Raw genomic sequence first — 17,170 nt, 5'->3', positions numbered from 1 at the left:
TCTAGAGCAGGTAACATGAATACATGGTGGTAGGAACAAGATCAGAGGTAGCCTGGGGAGAGCGTGAGGGGCCGTGGTGGCTGGGAGTGACCGTGAAAAAGAAAGAAAGGAACATTTTGTGGGAGGGAAGACCCTGTGTGTGTGTGGGGGGGGGGTGGTTTCTGGGGTTCTAGCTCTTGATCTGAGTGATGGGTACACAGGTATTCACTCTAAATGTATTTATGTTGCTCTACATTGATAGTTCTTTCCCCTCCTTTTTGTGTTTGTTATAGTCCACAATTTATTTTTCTTAAGATTTTATGTATTTATTCATGAGACACACAGAGAGACAGGCAGAGACATAGGCAGAGGGAGAAGCAGGCTCCCTGTGGGGAGCCTGATGCAGGACTCGATCCCAGGACCCCGGAATCACGACCTGAGCTGAAGGAACCCTCAACCACTGAGCCACCCAGGTGCCCCTATATTCCACAATTTAAAAACACTGACAAAAAGTTTAAGTAGCTTTTTCAGGGTCAAAGAGCTAGTTCCTCACAGGTTCATACAGAGCAGTCTTTCACCAAAACCTCTTTAAGTCTGTGCTAGAGAGGTGTCTGTATTAGGTAATACTAACTAATTAATACGGAGACCTCTGAGTTAATGCTTACATTATTTTACCTGTTACTCTTTCTACCTGCCTGCTCAATGACTTTCACTCAGGTGTCAGTCTCTCCATTGTTATCTGTCCAAATTTGTTTAAAATAATAAAAGGGATTACATTTTTGCTTTGCAAGAGCCTAGTTTGAAAGTAATAAGCAAAGCAATAGATATGGTTTGTTCCTCTTTGCATTATTGCTGGGATGGCCCTAAACTCCCAAAGAGCTGGATGCCTGTGTCTACTAAAAGGAGCCCAGGTGGCAGAGGAGTCTGCAAAAAAGGAAAACCCAGAGATTTTATCTCACCACATATATTGTTGCCCAATGAAGGAATCTGTTTCAACTCGGATGCCGATCCAGAAGCGACTCATCCAGAAAATGGGAACTGGAGTTTAGCAACAGGACTCCTGTCATCAGAACATGAGCAGGACAGGGAGACAGCCAAGTAGATCCCTCCACCCTCAGACTGGAATGAGATAGGATTAAAGAAAGAATTGACACACAAAACTGAAAGAAAAGCCATTCCCTGTTAATTAGAACAAACAAACAAGGACTAGCTCTAGGTAGAGTAGACACAGCAGAGCCTTCTCAGCAATAGGATGGATGGATTACCTGTGAAAAAAAAAATAAGAAGAGAGGTCCTTATATCAAAAGCAATATCCTCCCCCCGCTCCCAGCCCAAAGGAGTCTAGGACAAGAACAGTGTGGAACTCTAAGAAGAGGAACAGCAGGTGGTAGAAATCATATGGCCCTGGTCACAGAGCCAAGAAGGGTCTTGAATCCAGGGCTTCAAACTCCCAAACCAGCATTCTTCCTCCAGCTCTGACTGCCGCCAAGGTCATAACAGGACTGGCTGGGATATGGCGGGAGACATGAACACTACAACATCTTAATGGGCTCTGCAAACAAGGAGCAAAGGCCAGGTTGCTGCCCAGCAGGCGAGATGGTCCAAATGTAGGACAGGTATCTCATGGTGAGTGATGGGGATCACAGGCTGCTAGTGAAGCTTGGAAGCCTCTTAAAGGTAGCTGGGAGTTGGGGAGTGAAGGGATTCACACATGCCACCCCAGAATACGTCATCTTGGCATATGGTTATTTTGACCTAAAGGCATTTGAGAAACAGCAGAAATAGGGAGGGTTCTCTGACCTCCCCCTTTCTACCTTACTGCAGGTCCTAAGATTTCCCATGAGAAAAGTGCCTTCCCTCTACTAGGAAGAGAAGAACATTCTTATCACTGGAGACTGGCGTCAATGCCAAAATGGACCTGTACAAACAAACCAACTGAAATGGCCCATATCTTCTATTAGCTTCCTGTATACATTTCCCAGTCACTGTCACACAATTTACTGTCCTCAGTCCAAGCCCTTTTGTCTTTTACATCTTCATGATTTATTATTCTTTGTGGAAAAAAGTATATAAGCCTTTGGCCTAATGCTTCTTCAGGTCTTCGTTTTCCTCTTGAAGACTCCCATGTAATCATACAAATATTAAATAAAACTTGTGTACCTTCCTCCTGTTAATCTCTTATCCATTTAATTTGTAGGCCCAGTCACAGAACCTGAGAGGGTAGAAGGAAGATTTTTCTCCCCTACAGGAACAACTATCCCATGATAACCAATCTTTCTGGTTCCTTCCTGCACAGCTTGGTGCCCAGGAACAATCTCTGGCAGATTATTTCAGTGAGCTAAGCGTGTGTATGCAATTAAGATGAAAAACAAGTGCATGAAAAGCCTTCATGGTGTCAGTGAAACTAGAAAATCCTTCTTAAAGAGAATGGGACTGGGGACTCCTAGGTGGCTCAGTGGTTGAGCACCTGCCTTCAGCTCAGATTGTGATCCCAGGGTCTTGGGATGGAGTTGGGCTCCTTGCGGGAGCATGCTTCTCCTTCTGCCTATGTCTCTGACTCTGCTGCTCATGAATAAATAAATAAAATCTTTAAAAAACAAAAAATAAAAAAAAATAATTATTTTTTTTACTTATATGTATTTAATTAAAATGGAATAGACATAAACCAAAAAGAAAAAAATCAGGATAAAGTGTCATTGCCATTTTGTTTGTAGGGAGGGGTCAGAAAATGGAACAGATTACCTGGGAAACATCCTAAGACGATCTCAGAGGGTAGGTTACAGAACTTAAGAGTAAATGACAAAATTAGGTATTATTCCACTTAACCTACAAGTGAATAAAGGAAGTCAAAATAGTTATCCTATTTGGTACAAGAATTTTTACATTTAATACATAGTGATTCATTTCTCAGAAACTAATACCGGTAACTTTTAGAAGAAAGAGATTTCCATTCCACAATGACTAGAAAAATCTCAAATGCAACTAAGCAGCTATGCTATATAGCTCAGTATGTATCATTACATTGTTCTGGGCTAGTGTACATTTCAGTTTAACATAGAACTGCATTTTGGGTTTTAGAAAGGCAGCAATAGTTCTATTTTGGCTTTTATTCTAGATGCTTAACACAGTTAAGGCGACAGTTCAAGCATATTAAGTGAAGGTAGTTACAATTTAATGATGACCAACACAATCTCTTACAACCTATATACACTGTATAATGCTTACATGGAACGAAACCAGTGTACTTGGTGTTTCACGCGCGCGCGCACACGCACACCCACAGAACTAAAAAAGCATCAAAAGCAGTCATTCTACATGTACTATGGCAACACATTAAAAACGCAATTATACCACAGAACTAAAGTAATATGAACAGAACTACTTGATATGTAAGATAAAGGTGATTGGTTCTCACACAGAGCCAAGACTGTATCAGTCACTCTAATCATAATGGCTTATAAAAGCATCAGGTTTCCAGTAGAGAAACTACTCTAGGAAAAATCAGTAAATCTGTCCAAAGTTTCACATCTGTAAAACCCGGATAAGGCTACGACAATCTTGAAGTGTGAACAAGATATCCAATCAAAACAGTGAGATTCCCAGCCATAATGTAAGATAGAAAGGTCTTCATCATGCCGCATATGCACTCTGGCTCCTGGAAAGATTCATGTGCATAATATAAAGTTGCCCAAGAAGTAAACCGGAGAAGTTCGGTGAAGTTTCCATTGTGCCATGACTTTTAAACCTCAGGAATGGTGTGATCCATCAGGCTCTTCATAATGCTTGGTGCCATCCATTTAATAATATGTTCAAAGATAAAAGCAGGCCTGATTGTAATAGTAACTACAGTCTCAGATGTTGACAGTATGTCTGCAATTTGAGAGTCCTTCAGCCCAATGACATTCTGCCCATTGACTTCACAGATGTTATGTTCTGTGAGAAGACCATTTCTGGCTACAGAACTATCTTTCACTATGGATGTTATCTTTCCATTTTTAAAGATAAAGCCAACATGTCCAGTACTATCCTTATGCATGGTTCAAAGGGCCTGTCACGAACAGTCATAGTAATCTTCTCTCCAAAAGCCTGTTTGAGCACCTTGTGAGCTTTATCAGAGCCCCAACCTGCACAGTTTTCCCCATTGATCTGGAGTACTTGGTCCCCAAATCTCAGACCAATGAACGAGGCTGGAGAATTTGCCTGGACCAGCTGAACAAATATACCACTATCTATTGATTTAAGCCTGAGTCCAATTTTTCCATCTTGATCCTTACACAAAATGACTTCACGAATCCCTTGCTTAATTTCTGCTCTACGAATTCCAACATTGTTACCAGTTACAGGAGCTACCATATAGTTCATACAGGAAGGTCTTGCTACCAACTGCCCCTGAACTGATGCTCCAGGGGCGAAGGCCATATTTGCACGGATTTCTTCATCATTTAAACTCAGGCCCATGTACTGGGACAGCTCCGGATATAGTTTAGGATAGAGATTTCCATCTTGAGAGATGGGAGCAGAAGCTTCAGACAAAATTGCTGGGTTGGCAGGGTTTGCAGAAAAGGCAGTTTGAGCCTGAAGAACTTTGTCTACCTTCAGGTCTTCAAGAGTTGGGTAGAGAGACATTTTTGCAGGATTTTTCTCGGTCGCAGGACCCGCCGCCACCTCCCTAAAAAAATAATTATAAAAAAGGACTGTTGACTTTCTCTAAGTTTGCACAGTATTTGGTGAGCTCTTCAGGGTCAGTTATCACTTATCTGAGGACTATGCAGTCACAACCATAACTGCTTGGTTATCCCAGAGGGGTGAATGCAAACTGTCATACGAATTGCACTTTGCAGGGTTCTCACATCTCCTCTCTCACTCCCATCATTGTAGTTTTCTGGGAAGAATCAGACTGTCACACCATTGATAATGGGAACAGACCCAGGCAGCAAGAGCAAGGTGACTCCACCAGCTGATTCTCCAATAGTTTACCAAGTACCTATTCATTATGGTAGACTTCACATACATCATTTGGTTCAACCCTCACAACACCCTAAGAAGTAGAAACTACCTTCATTTTAGAATTACACTTCAGTCTAAAATGCATATGCAGAAGCACAGGCCAAGAATATCCCAGACAATTTTGAAGATGATGAACAAAGTGAGGGAGATGGCAAATCTTATCAGATAGAAACATACATTAACCATGCTAATAAAGACAATGTAGTGTCCATTCAAAAATAGTTAGGCTGATTTTTGAGCAGACAAGAGTAGACTGATGAGCCAGGACCAGACCCACACAGACAAAGAACTGGACTGATGACAGGGCAGGCATTGCAAGCCAAAGGAGAAAGGATGGAATTATAATAAATGGTGTTGGGATGATTGGTTACCTATATGGCAAATATGATATTAGACCCCTTACCTCACACCATACACAAAAATAAATTCCAAGTGAATTAAAGATATAACTAGCAATGATAAATCTATAAAATATTTAGAAGGGAAGTTCAAGAGAGTATATTTTTGATCTAAAAAAAGGAAAGAAAGGCTCATCTGGCTGGTTCAGTCAGGAGAGCACATGACTCTTGGTCTTGGGGTTGTAAGTTTGAATGCCACATGGTGTGTAGAAATTACTAAAAAATAAAATCTTTAAAAAATAAATAAAAATAAAAAGGAAAGAATTTCTTTGAACAAACCACAAGATACACATATAACAAAATGTGCAAATCATAAAGAAAAAGGTAAATCAATCTGATTATATAAGGTGTAAAATTTCTATTCAAAGGACACCGTAGGGATCCCTGGGTGGCGCAGGGGTTTGGCGCCTGCCTTTGGCCCGGGGCGTGATCCTGGAGACCCGGGATTGAATCCCACATCGGGCTCCTGGTGCATGGAGCCTGCTTCTCCCTCCACCTGTGTCTCTGCCTCTCTCTCTCTCTCTCTGTGACTATCATTAAAAAAAAAAAAAAAAAAAACAAAGGACACCGTAAAGAGAAAACAAGGACTCTCAAAACTTAGGGGAAAATGCCACAAACTTGGAGAATTCATTTCATGTAACAGATAAAGCATTAATTATTATCTCCACAGTAAAATAAACCCCACTGAAAATTTGGCAAAAGACTTCGAGGCACCTTACCTACCAAGACTCTTCTATAATCAATAAAGATACCAAAGGATGCTCAGTTTGATTACCAGTTAGGAAAAGCAATTCTCAATCATAATGAAATACATTTCACACCTGCCAGAGCAGCAGAAATTAAAGTCTGAAAATATCAATTGTTGGGGAAGTTGGAGCAGCCAGGATATTTATGTGCTGATGGTGGGGGGATGAACTGGTCCAATCACATTGGAAAGTAACTTGGCATCCCATGACAAGTGTCTTCATAGACTCCCATGGTTCTTTTAGGTGAATACCCTAAAAAAAACTCTTCCAGCTGTGCGCATAGAGACACTAAAATGAGTGGTCAGGGCAGCATTGTTTGTAGTAGCAAAACCGGAAGCAATCCAAAGTCTGTCAATAAGGACTAGTTAAATTCATGACGTACTAGTACAACAGAGTAGCGTGCATGGTGCATGTTTCTGTTTACATAAAGTTCTAAGTCATGGAAGCAAGGTATTGTGTAAAGACACAAACATATGTGGCAAAACTCCAAAGAAAATCAAGACAGCGCCGAAACGAACATTTGGAGGGGAAGGAAACTCTGAGGTGGGAGGAAATGGGGCCAGACTGTGGACCGGCACACAGGGTTCTTCAAAAACACTGATCCAGGTGTGAGGTGGGCAAGGCTGTATACTGTGGTGGTGTTCGTAATAGCAAAAGAAGAGAAATCACCTGAAAGGAATGAATTAAATGAATTATGATATATCCCTACAATGAAATAATATATAATCATAAAAAAAGAATAAAGGAGTTTATTCTATGAGCCCATATGGAAAAATCTCTGCTCCAAATGGGTGACAAATTAGGAACATGCAGCAAATATACTGGGTGCGATGTACAAGAGCCAGATGACACTGGTCACATCTGGGAAGGAAGGAGGTGGGTGAAAAGCTTATGCTTTAGGCCAAGTGAATAAAATATCTAATTCTAAACTTAAAAATTTTAAGTGCTACATAATTTATGTGAAATTATATGTTATTCAGAACTTACTTGCAAACACTCCGGCAAGTTTGAAAAATAAGAGTCTAAACAGATGAGAGAAGATGAGCAAAATGTTGATAATGTTGAAGTGAGGTCGTGGATGAATGAAGGGATGTGTGTCTTTGAAATGTTCTATAACAAAAATTATGTAAAGAGACCTGCAGAGTTCGGGTCAGAGCTCCAACTGAGCCCCCACATGTTGAAATCCTCTCCGTCTCCAGATCCCACAAAAATAACATGAAATGCGTTTTGAAGCTGTATTCACAACGTAGCTTGTCATTTAAAATTCAGTCAGCAACAGCAAAGCCAGAATCAACCTACAGAGATGGTCTTACGCATTCTCGCATCGCCACCCGAAGTGAAGTTATGCAGCAGGAGCCCAGAATCCAAAGCTAGACGACCCTTAGGAGGGATTTATTACATTTGGGGACCAAGGCTGGTTGGTTAAGCACTTCCATTTGGTCTCCTCCACTTGCAGATGGAAGAGGTGGGGTGGGGTGGGGGAAGGATACATGGGTCACACCTGTCCTGGTCTGAGATCAGGTGTCTCTTTCTCAGGGGTGACTTGACTGAATTCTGAGGGCTGAGGAAGTATACATATTCTGGAAGAGAGGCCATCTGTCCAAATTGAGATAGATCACATCTTTAACACCCGAAGACTTGAAATGATCCATATTTCCGTCGGTAGGGGAATAACTGAATGAGCTCTGATCTATCCGTGCAGTGGAGTATTATGGGATCAGAAGATGGAATAAGAAGTATCAACACTGACATAGAGACCTCTCTAGAATATGTTATTGAGTGAAAAGCCAAATGAAGAAAAGTACATGGTGCTATTACTTATCAGGGGACGGAGTGCTTCGAGTGTAGGTACTAATTCACTGGCCCATGGTTTGTTTGTTTGTTTGTTTGTTTGTTTGTTTGTTTGTTTGTTTGTTTTTAAATGGAAGAAATAATATAAAAGAGATGAAAATGGCTACCTGTTGGGGCAGGAGGAAGTGGGGAGGGGACTCTGAGGAGGGTGACCCTGAGGGAAGGTACACTTCTCTGGACAGACCTCGTTTTGCCCCAGCTGCCTGGTGCCCATCTTCACCACCTTCCTCCACCCTCTTTGCCCAGGGCTGGCTTCCAGATTCTGCTCCTGGCTCCCGGAACTCTGCCTCTCTGTGAGGCATTTGGCTTTGCTGACTTTCTTGATTGCATGGCCCTGATCGCTGCTGCATTGTCCCCGGCCCCCCAAGCCACTACCCCCAATCCCCACAGGGATGGTGGTCTCATTCCAGCCCCATCTCCCATGCTGACCTACAAATGAAGCAAACTCAGATGTTGCTGACCATCCCAGCTGTTGACCTGAGTGCAACCAATACGCACAGAACAGCTTAATGGGCCAGAAAAACTGGGTCCCATCACTGGGTGGTGTGTGGCTCTGAGGTGGTCCCAAGATCCTTGCCAGGCCTTTTATAGTTGGATTTGTCTCTTCTAGGAAGAGTGTGCCAGCATGCTTATGGCCAGCTCCACTCATTAGGGAGCAACTGGTTGGCATTTCGGGCTCAGAGGGAGGAGGCCAGGAAGGTCAGAGTGCACTGGGTCACCAGGCCTAGGGCTCAGACAATTAGAGTGCAGGAAGTGCGTGCATGCATATGCGTGCATGGGTGTGTGAGCGTGTGCAACAGAAGCAGAGAAAAATTGTTCAAAAGCTTTAAAGAAAGCTTCCTCTTCCCCACCATAAAGAGCAAAAGATACTCAGAATTACAACTGTGGCAGAGACTGCATTTCTCAGACGCCTTGCCTCTAGATGGGGCCACATGACAGTGCTCACCAGTGGAACGTGCACGAGGGATGTGGGTCACCTCTGAGCCAAGGAAGCCAAGAGCAGGGATCTCTTACTCCCCTTTGCCTTCCAGGGCCGGACGCCTACGAGCATATGGGAAGCCACGTATTACAGGTCCTGGAGATAGAGCCTGGCTGTTGAATGGGCACTTGCAGGAAAACCACCAGGAACACCCATTTTAGACCTGACGTGGGTGAGAAACAAAACAAAACAAGACAAAACGCTCTACTTGATTTGAGTCATTGCACGTTTTTCAGTTGATTTGTCATAGCAGCTGGCTTCACCTAAGGTAATACACACAGATTTCCCATTAGAGACACATTCAAAATCTGAACCCCAAAAGAAGAGTGTGGGTTTCCCCCAGTGAGTCCCTTTATCAGCCAACAGCAGATGGTGTGCACAGGGCTTGGTGGCTCACGTGTCACCTTGCCTTCCATCTCCCCATTTTACTCTCCCAGTAACATGGGGGCAAGGCAGGGCAGCGGGTACTGTTCCTGTTTTTCAGAGCACAAAACACTGAAGCTCACATGGGTGAAGTGTCCTGTCCTCTCTCTTTTCCCTGGGCCAGAAAGCAGCAGCCACACAGTTGTGCCAACCCCAAAGGGCTCACGAGTGCCCCAGTAATCAGTGTGCGCTTTCTCGAAACCACGCTTCGTGAGAAAGTGGAGCTGGCTCTTCAGATGGGACGGGACTTCATGACTCGGCTTGGAGATTGGGCTGGCAGGGCCTCATCATCCACGGGCACAGGAGAAGCCGCCTGGGGGATGGCAGGGTGTCTGTGGGAGGAAATCACAGAAACTTCCCAGAGCCCAACGTCTGTTTTCACACCAGCTGCAAAGTGCAAAATGATATTAAATTGTCAACATCTCTCCCCTGGTCTAAAGAATCTGAAATCCTATCTGTGCCTGTCTGTCATCAGATCTGCGGTGTGGCCGGGGGGTCATAACCCAGAATCTCATGCGCCTAGAGCTGACTCCACTGTGTCCAGGCTTTGGAGCCCCCCACACACACACTTGTCGTGACCCTCGGCTTTCTCCCGTGTAGAGCTGACACTTCAGGCCTGGGAGGTTTGCACCCAGGATTTTAAAATATCGGTGTAAAACTGTTTTGTAAGCTGTGAAGGATGCTTATTCCTACCACGATTATTACTATAGTGGCCCCAGACTGCTCCCACTGTGCGAAATCTCAGAGGATGTTGGTGCCTCTTCTCATCCTATATGATTGCTTATCATCTCCCGATGGCCAATTGCCCTTCCCCAAACTGGCCATGTTTTCAGTCCCCCATAGCCTTCTGGAACTTTGCCACTCCCAGTCAAGTGGTCGAATTTATTTCACCTTGAAGGTGAGTGGGGTGCTGTGACTGCCCTTGCTGAGTAGAACGTAGCAGAAGCAATGCCATAGGATTTTGGAGCTGGTAAGAGGCAGTGTGGTGTCTCTTAGGACCCCTGGTGATGCCTGTCTTTGAAATCAGCTGTGATGGGATGAGGACTGGGTGTTATGCTATATGTTGGCAAACTGAACTCCAATATAAATTAATTAATTAATTAAATAAATAAAATAAAATAAAGAAATCAGCTGTGAGGAAGCCTGAAGTAGGCCACAGAGGAGTCCACCTGAAGAAGCCCATGGAAGGGGACAGAGCCCCCCCACCCCGCCAACAATAACCAGCATCAACCACCAGACAGGTAAGGGAACAAATCTTTTCGATGATCCCAGACCCCGGACTTTGAGTCTCCCAGTTGACACTCCACGGAGCAGAGACAAGTTGTCCTTGTCTCAACTCTCAACCTACAGAATCAATGAGCACGATCGATGGTTGCTTTGCACTGCCAAGTTTTGGAGGAGTATTTGGAGGAGCCATTGTACCCGGGAGCTTTCCCCACTAGACCACAGACCTCTTCGGGAGGGAGACTGTCTCATGTGCTTCCTCTTTAGCAAGCTGAGCCGAGGACTCAGTAAATCGTGGTAGACGGTTCCTTCTTTAAGGACGCTTCCACCTTTTCCATCATTGTGGAAAGTCTCTTTGCTCCGTGAGGCCAGGACCTCTGAGGTGTGCACAGGTGTTTATTCGCTCGCTGAATATGTAATGGGCCAGAGGGCCGTGCTGGAGATAAGACAGTGAGCACACCAGACACGGCCATGGCCCACACGGGGCTTCCAGTGTGGTTGGGAGCGGAAGGGGGCAGGATATAAGCAAAAGGGGATATGCAATCATTCTAAGTTGTGATGCATGCTACAGGAGGAAACACACAGAGGGAAAGTGGTGAATGGCCCCAAAAGGAGGGACCTGCTTGGTTGGGACAGGGGAAGATGGTGAGCAAAGGCCTCTCTGAAGATGGGCATGGGTGATGGGAAGAACATTCTAGGTGGAGGGAAAAATGCATGCCAAGTCCTCCATGCGGGGGAGAGCCAGGAATGTTGGGGGAAATGCAAGACGAGTGGAAGCCGCGAGGAGAGACAGGCAGGCCTCGGAAAGCTACCTGGGCTTTCCTCTAGAGGGCATGGGTCAGGTCCCTGGGGAGTCCAGCCCTCAGCTATGCAATGAACTCCAGCATCAGGCTAGGGCACCAGTGCGGGCGTCCTTGGGCTCCGAGCTACTGGGGAAGTGGCCGGTTTGTGACTCTGTCTCTCTCTCTGTCTCTCTCTCTCACATGCACACACACAGAGCACACCCACACAATATCAGCCAAAACCAGATAAATAAGAATTAACGAGCTCCTGAACAACCCTTTACTGTTCAAAACTCCTCTTGGCCTCACCGAGCCCACTCTTACTGGCCCCCAGTTCTGGCAGCCCTGGTTCTCGGCTTGCTGAGCTGTTAGCAGCAGCAGACTAGGAGGGATTCCTGGAGGCAGCCACGAGCGGCCCAGACTCACCAGCCCCGAGTAAGAGAGGAAGCCAAGAGGTTGGGGCAGGGTGGTGGGAGCAAGCAGCCCGACCCCTGGGTGCCTGTCTCTGCCAGCACCTGGACATGCTCTTGGTTTCATTAGCCCCATGTCCCTGGGTTAAGAAAGAAAGGCCATTTGCAGCATTTTAATATTTTTCAATAAAAATCTTTTACGAGAGCATGTATAACCAACATCCGGTGTCCAACATACTGTAGAATCATTTCTATTAAATATTCAGAATACAATTTTAGTGTTTAAAGGGACATTAGGGGCGCCTGGGTGGCTCAGCGGTTGAGCACCTGCCCCTGGCTCAGGGCGTGATCTGTGGTCTCAGGATCGAGTCCCACATCAGGCCTGGAGCCTGCTTCTCCCTGGAGCCTGGAGCCTGCTTCTCCCTCTGCCTACGTCTCTAGCCTTTCTCTCTGTGTCTTTCATGAATAAATAAATAAAATCTTAAATAAAATAAATAAATAAAATAAAGGGACATTAACGATGATGACAGGCGTTTGTGTCTTACGCCAGCTGCGGTTTGCCAGGCACCCTGGTTACCCATTCAATCTTCACGATGGACACTAGCTTTCTAGACATGTCGCCTACGTGACACCATCACCCCTCTTTCGCAGCACGCGTCCCCCACAGTCTGCCCGCTGTTCCAAGGCTCGTGGCCAGAGCTTCCAGGTAAGTGCCCTCGCGGATGTACGCCGCCGTTTGCTTCTTACCCGTCATGAACCCACCGAGTAAAATCCACATTGTGCATCAGCAGGAGCAGGGAGCAGCTGCAGCAGGGAGACCCAAGACAGGGCGGCCCGCCGTGACCCGGAGCTGCAGGGGAAGTCGGGAGTGGGAAAGGCAGGGTGGTCAAGTGGCCCCGGGCTGGCAGGAGTAGGGGCCCGGGCTCTGCCCTTCGTAGGCTGTGTGGCAGTCCGTCGGCTGTCTCCTGAGTGTGGTCCCCTTCCCATCTGTTGCTGCCTGGATTGTGTTTTCCCACGCCCAGGCCTGCCCAAGTTGTCACCAGCTGTGACCAGCTGGCAGCCAGTTGTTAGCCGTCGGCTGCTCTCCCTGCACGTGACCACAGCCCCTTCGTCTGCCAGAGCCCAGAAGAGCTTTGCAACAGGCAGCCTGGGGGACCGACAGCATCCCAGACCTGAGCACCCCGCAGGCAGGGGGAGACCCAGGTGAGAGACAGACACACAGCCAGAGAGATGCCACCCAGACAAACAGGAACAGAGTCGGAGGGTGGGAATCCAAGAAAAAGGGCCACAAGGGAGGAGCAGGGAGATAGATGGTTAATGGAAAGCAGGGACACACACACACACACACACACACACACACACACACACACACGATGGGCAGACAAAGAAGAATCATTTCCAGCCACTGACCATGGTTCCCGGGAGCCAGAAGCTCCAGGAGCGTCGCTGGGGCCTCCTCAGCCAGCTGCCCAGAGTGCGTCCACGCCCAGACCAGGAGCCTCGACCTCCCCACGAGCAATGGGACCAGCAGAGTCCCCGGCCCAGCCCAGGCCCACCCACCCATCGGACTGCGCATTTCGACAAGAGTCCCGGGCAACCTGTGTGCACATGAGGCATGAGAAGTGTGGCTGTGACTCGCTGTGCGGGCGTCTCAGTGGCGGGAAGTTTGGGGCTGACAGGCCAGTGTGCCCGTCCACTCATGTGCTGCGAGCTGAGTTTGGGAGGACGGGAGGAGCAGCAGGGAGCACCTGTCCTCGGGAAGAGGGCCCTGCGGCCTGCACACGGCCGGCTCAGCTGCCCACCCTGGCCGGCCCCTCCACCTCCTAGGCTGCTCCTCCCTCTGCCAGATGGTCCCACATGTCGCCTCCTTCAAGGCCAGTCTCAGGTAGGAGATCTTGGGGACACCTCCTCCCTTCACCCCTCCTAAGCAGAGCCAGAATAGCGACAGCCACCAACCCTCTGGACGTTCCCATACTCTCAGGCTGTCTGGCTGATTGCTCTCCCTTGACTCAGAAGAGCTGAGTTGAGTGCTTTTATCACACCCACCTCGCAGGTGGAAACGGTGAGCTTAGAGGGCTACCTGTCTTCATTCAACATGCTTAGAAGACACCAAGTGCCATATGTGCCTAGGTGGGCCACCGGCTGATCTATGAGGCCCTGCCTCGTTGGGCTTCTGGGCCTGGACGGTGACCCCCGGAGGGTGAGGCAAGCCAAGCCCAGAGGAGGGAGCAGGAGCCCACAAAATCTCAGCTGCCTCGCCAGAGATAAGGGTGCTTTGTGCTCCAGGCTATTTCCAAAACCAAGGAATTCCATTCAGGCCTATAGGCAGACAGCTGCCTCCCCGGGCGCTGCACAGTTGCCTCTGAAACATCAAGAATGACTATTATTACTTATTAATGAACTCAGGATCTGCTTGTTCCACAAACAGGGGTCTTCCTTCTGTCCAGCTCCCAGCCCCCAGCCCCCCAAGGGCCCTCTCTGGCCACAGCCTGTCACAACAACATTGGACAGGGAGCCCCCCACTGGAGGCTGTGAGGGTGGCTCTGGACAGGGGAAGGAAAGAGGGGCCATCCAGGGACACCCCCAGCTCTGGGGTCCCCAGACCTGGTGTGGAGAGAGAAGATACCACCTTATCCACCTATCAGCTGGGTCTCCCGGGGCAACTGACCTCACCACTCTGGAAGTCAGTTTTTGGACTGTAAATCGGGACAATGGTCCCTACGCTGCCTATCTAGAGGGTTGGGGGAATCTGAAGAATGTGCAGGTTCCATAAAGTGCTACGGAGATGGCGGGACAGCTACCCTTCCAGTGATCAGGGCAGGAACAGCCCCTGCTAGAGAAAACCACTTCTGGCTTTTATTTTGGAGATTTTATTTTGGAGACTAAGCTATTGCTCAGGGAGCACAATTTGCAGTATGCCGATCACTGTTCCCATTAAAAAAAAAACATCTTGTTGGTTGTAGAAGTCTGTACTTTCTTGTTATAAAGAACAGGTGACAAAGGAGTAAGGGCATGCAGTGGTGATGGTAAAATGAAGTCGCTGGCTCGCCAGACCGCTGGAATGGAACACAAGGATTGCTTGAGAGCTATAAATATTTGATAGTGGAAGACTTTTTCTTACTGATGTTTCTGTGGGAAAAAGAACTATTTTTGCTGGTCTGAAACCCTCATGAAAATAATTCCTTTTAGCACACGGCTTCTGAGATTTCATATGAATGTAATGGTCATGCTCCAGCAGGACGGCCTGCTTGGAATCCTTACCATGCGCTAAGCTCTTCTCTTCTATTTTATCCTTTCAACTGTGGCATGACATCATGATCATCTCCATTTTCCAGGTAAGAAAACTGAGGCCCAGGGAGGAGAAGTCGCTTAGCTAAGGTTGCATAGTTGGTAGCAGGGAAGGAATATGAAGACAGGGCTTTGGGTCCCCAAAGTCTTATTCTTCTGCTGCAATCCTCGACCCGTCTTCCTCAATGTGAGAGGTTCCCTACGTGGCTCGGGCCCATAACCACCAGATGACTAGGACTCGCAGAGGCGAGAGCCTCTTGTAAACTGTGAAGCCCTACACATAGGTCAGAACTTCTTACATCAAAGCTCTAATTTATTACAAGTAATTTAGAGTTTGTTATTTCCTCCAACGAAGCTTTGCTTTTACAGAAGGAACCACCACAGGGATCCTGGAATAATGAGCATTTAAAATATTACTAAACACAACTTTCCAGGAGCACAATCTGCTGAAGGGAAGTGAGGCACACTTCTGGCTGGGAGGTGAAATCTCTGGAGCTGTAGGATTTTGCAAGGGCAAGAGGAGCTCAGCTGAGGCCTCTTCACGAGGACAAATGCTTTTTGGTCAGACCAACTTGTTCACAGCCCTGGAGCAACCAACTAATTTTTTTTTTTTTAACCAACATTATTATTTATCATCGTTATGCATATAGTGACTTACGTTTATGATAGAGCCCGAGACAGTTATTATTTCCAATGAGGCTCAAAAAGGCTTAATAACCTGTCCAGGGTGATAAAACAAGCATCGCTCAATAGTAATGCACAACCATACAGTCCAGCAACCCCACCTCCGGGTATAGCCACAAAAGAATTGAAAGCTGGAACTTAAACAAATACTTGCGTACCCATGTTCATAGCAGCATCGTTCACGATAGCCAAGTGGTAGGAAAACCCCCCAAATATCCATCCAGAAATGAATAGATAAACAAAATATGGTATGTACATTACGATGGAATATCGGTCAGCCTCGAAAAGTTCAGAAATTCTCGGGACGCCCGGGTGGCTCAATGGTTGAGCATCTGCCTTCAGCTCAGGGCGTGATCCTGGAGACCCAGGATCGAGTCCTGCGTCGGGCTCCGTGCAGAGAGCCTGCTGCTCTCTATGCCTATGTCTCTGCCTCTCTCCCTCTGTGTCTCTCATGAATAAATAAATAAATAAATAAATAAATAAATAAATAAATCTTAAAAAAAAAAAAGTTAAGAAATTCTCACACAGGCTACCACCTGGACAAATGTTGAAGATGGTCTACTAAGTAAAAATAAGCCGGACATGAAAGAACGAATATTGTGTGACTCTACTTAGATGAGGTTCCTAGAGTCATCAAATTCAGAGGGACTTAAAGTAAAATGTTGGTTGCCAGGGGCTGGGGGAAGGGGGTAAAAATGGGACATGAATGTTTAAAGAATATGGAGTTTCTATTTGTAGTAATGAAGGGTTTGGGAGACGGAGGGCAGTGATGGTTGCCCAACAAGGTGAATGCATTTAATGCCACTGCACTGTATACACTTAATGCCAAAAATGGCTCAAATGGTGCATCCCATTTACATTTTATGTTATATGTATTTTACTACAATTAAAAAGCAGAATCAATGCACAAACAAAGTAACAACGATGGTTGCCATTTATTGAGTACCCGATACATAGCAATACAACCTCAGGAAATAGTTACTACCCTTCCAATTCTAAGATGAAGAAATTGAAGTTCCGAGCACTCTGGGACTACCCTCAAAGTCATAAAGCCAGAGAAATACAGCTGGGATTTAAAACCAGGTTTTGTAGTGATCTCTCTCTGGCTTCTCTGTGCTGTCTCCTGTCCTCTGAAAACGTTAGCACCCTCTGTGTGGCCTTTGATAAAAAGATTTTGTTTCCTTCACAGAAAACTATCAGCAAAAGGTATTTAGGCTCGGATCATTGTTAGGAGCTGCCTCTGGCACCCACGCAGTGTAGGTTGGGGCTCATTCCTTTCCATGCTGCACCTCACCTTCCCCATTAGGCAAACTGGTGGCTGGCCCGCAAGGGCACATCCAAGACCTTCATTCCCACCCACACTCTCTCACACCACACAGCCTCTCAGACAGTCATGTCT

General features: G+C 46.5%; 1 pseudogene; it reads right to left on the bottom strand.

Moving 5' to 3' along the window:
* Window positions 1-3,658: 3,658 nt before the first annotated feature.
* LOC112932108 (syntenin-1 pseudogene) lies at window positions 3,659-4,642 on the bottom strand (annotated as a pseudogene).
* Between the last annotated feature and the right edge of the window lie 12,528 nt (window positions 4,643-17,170).

This window comes from Vulpes vulpes, chromosome 8 (genome assembly GCF_048418805.1).
Source record: "Vulpes vulpes isolate BD-2025 chromosome 8, VulVul3, whole genome shotgun sequence".
NCBI classification, from domain to species: Eukaryota; Metazoa; Chordata; class Mammalia; order Carnivora; family Canidae; genus Vulpes; species Vulpes vulpes.
Note: the sequence above shows the minus strand (reverse complement) of the source record. Positions and strands in the feature narration are given on the sequence as shown.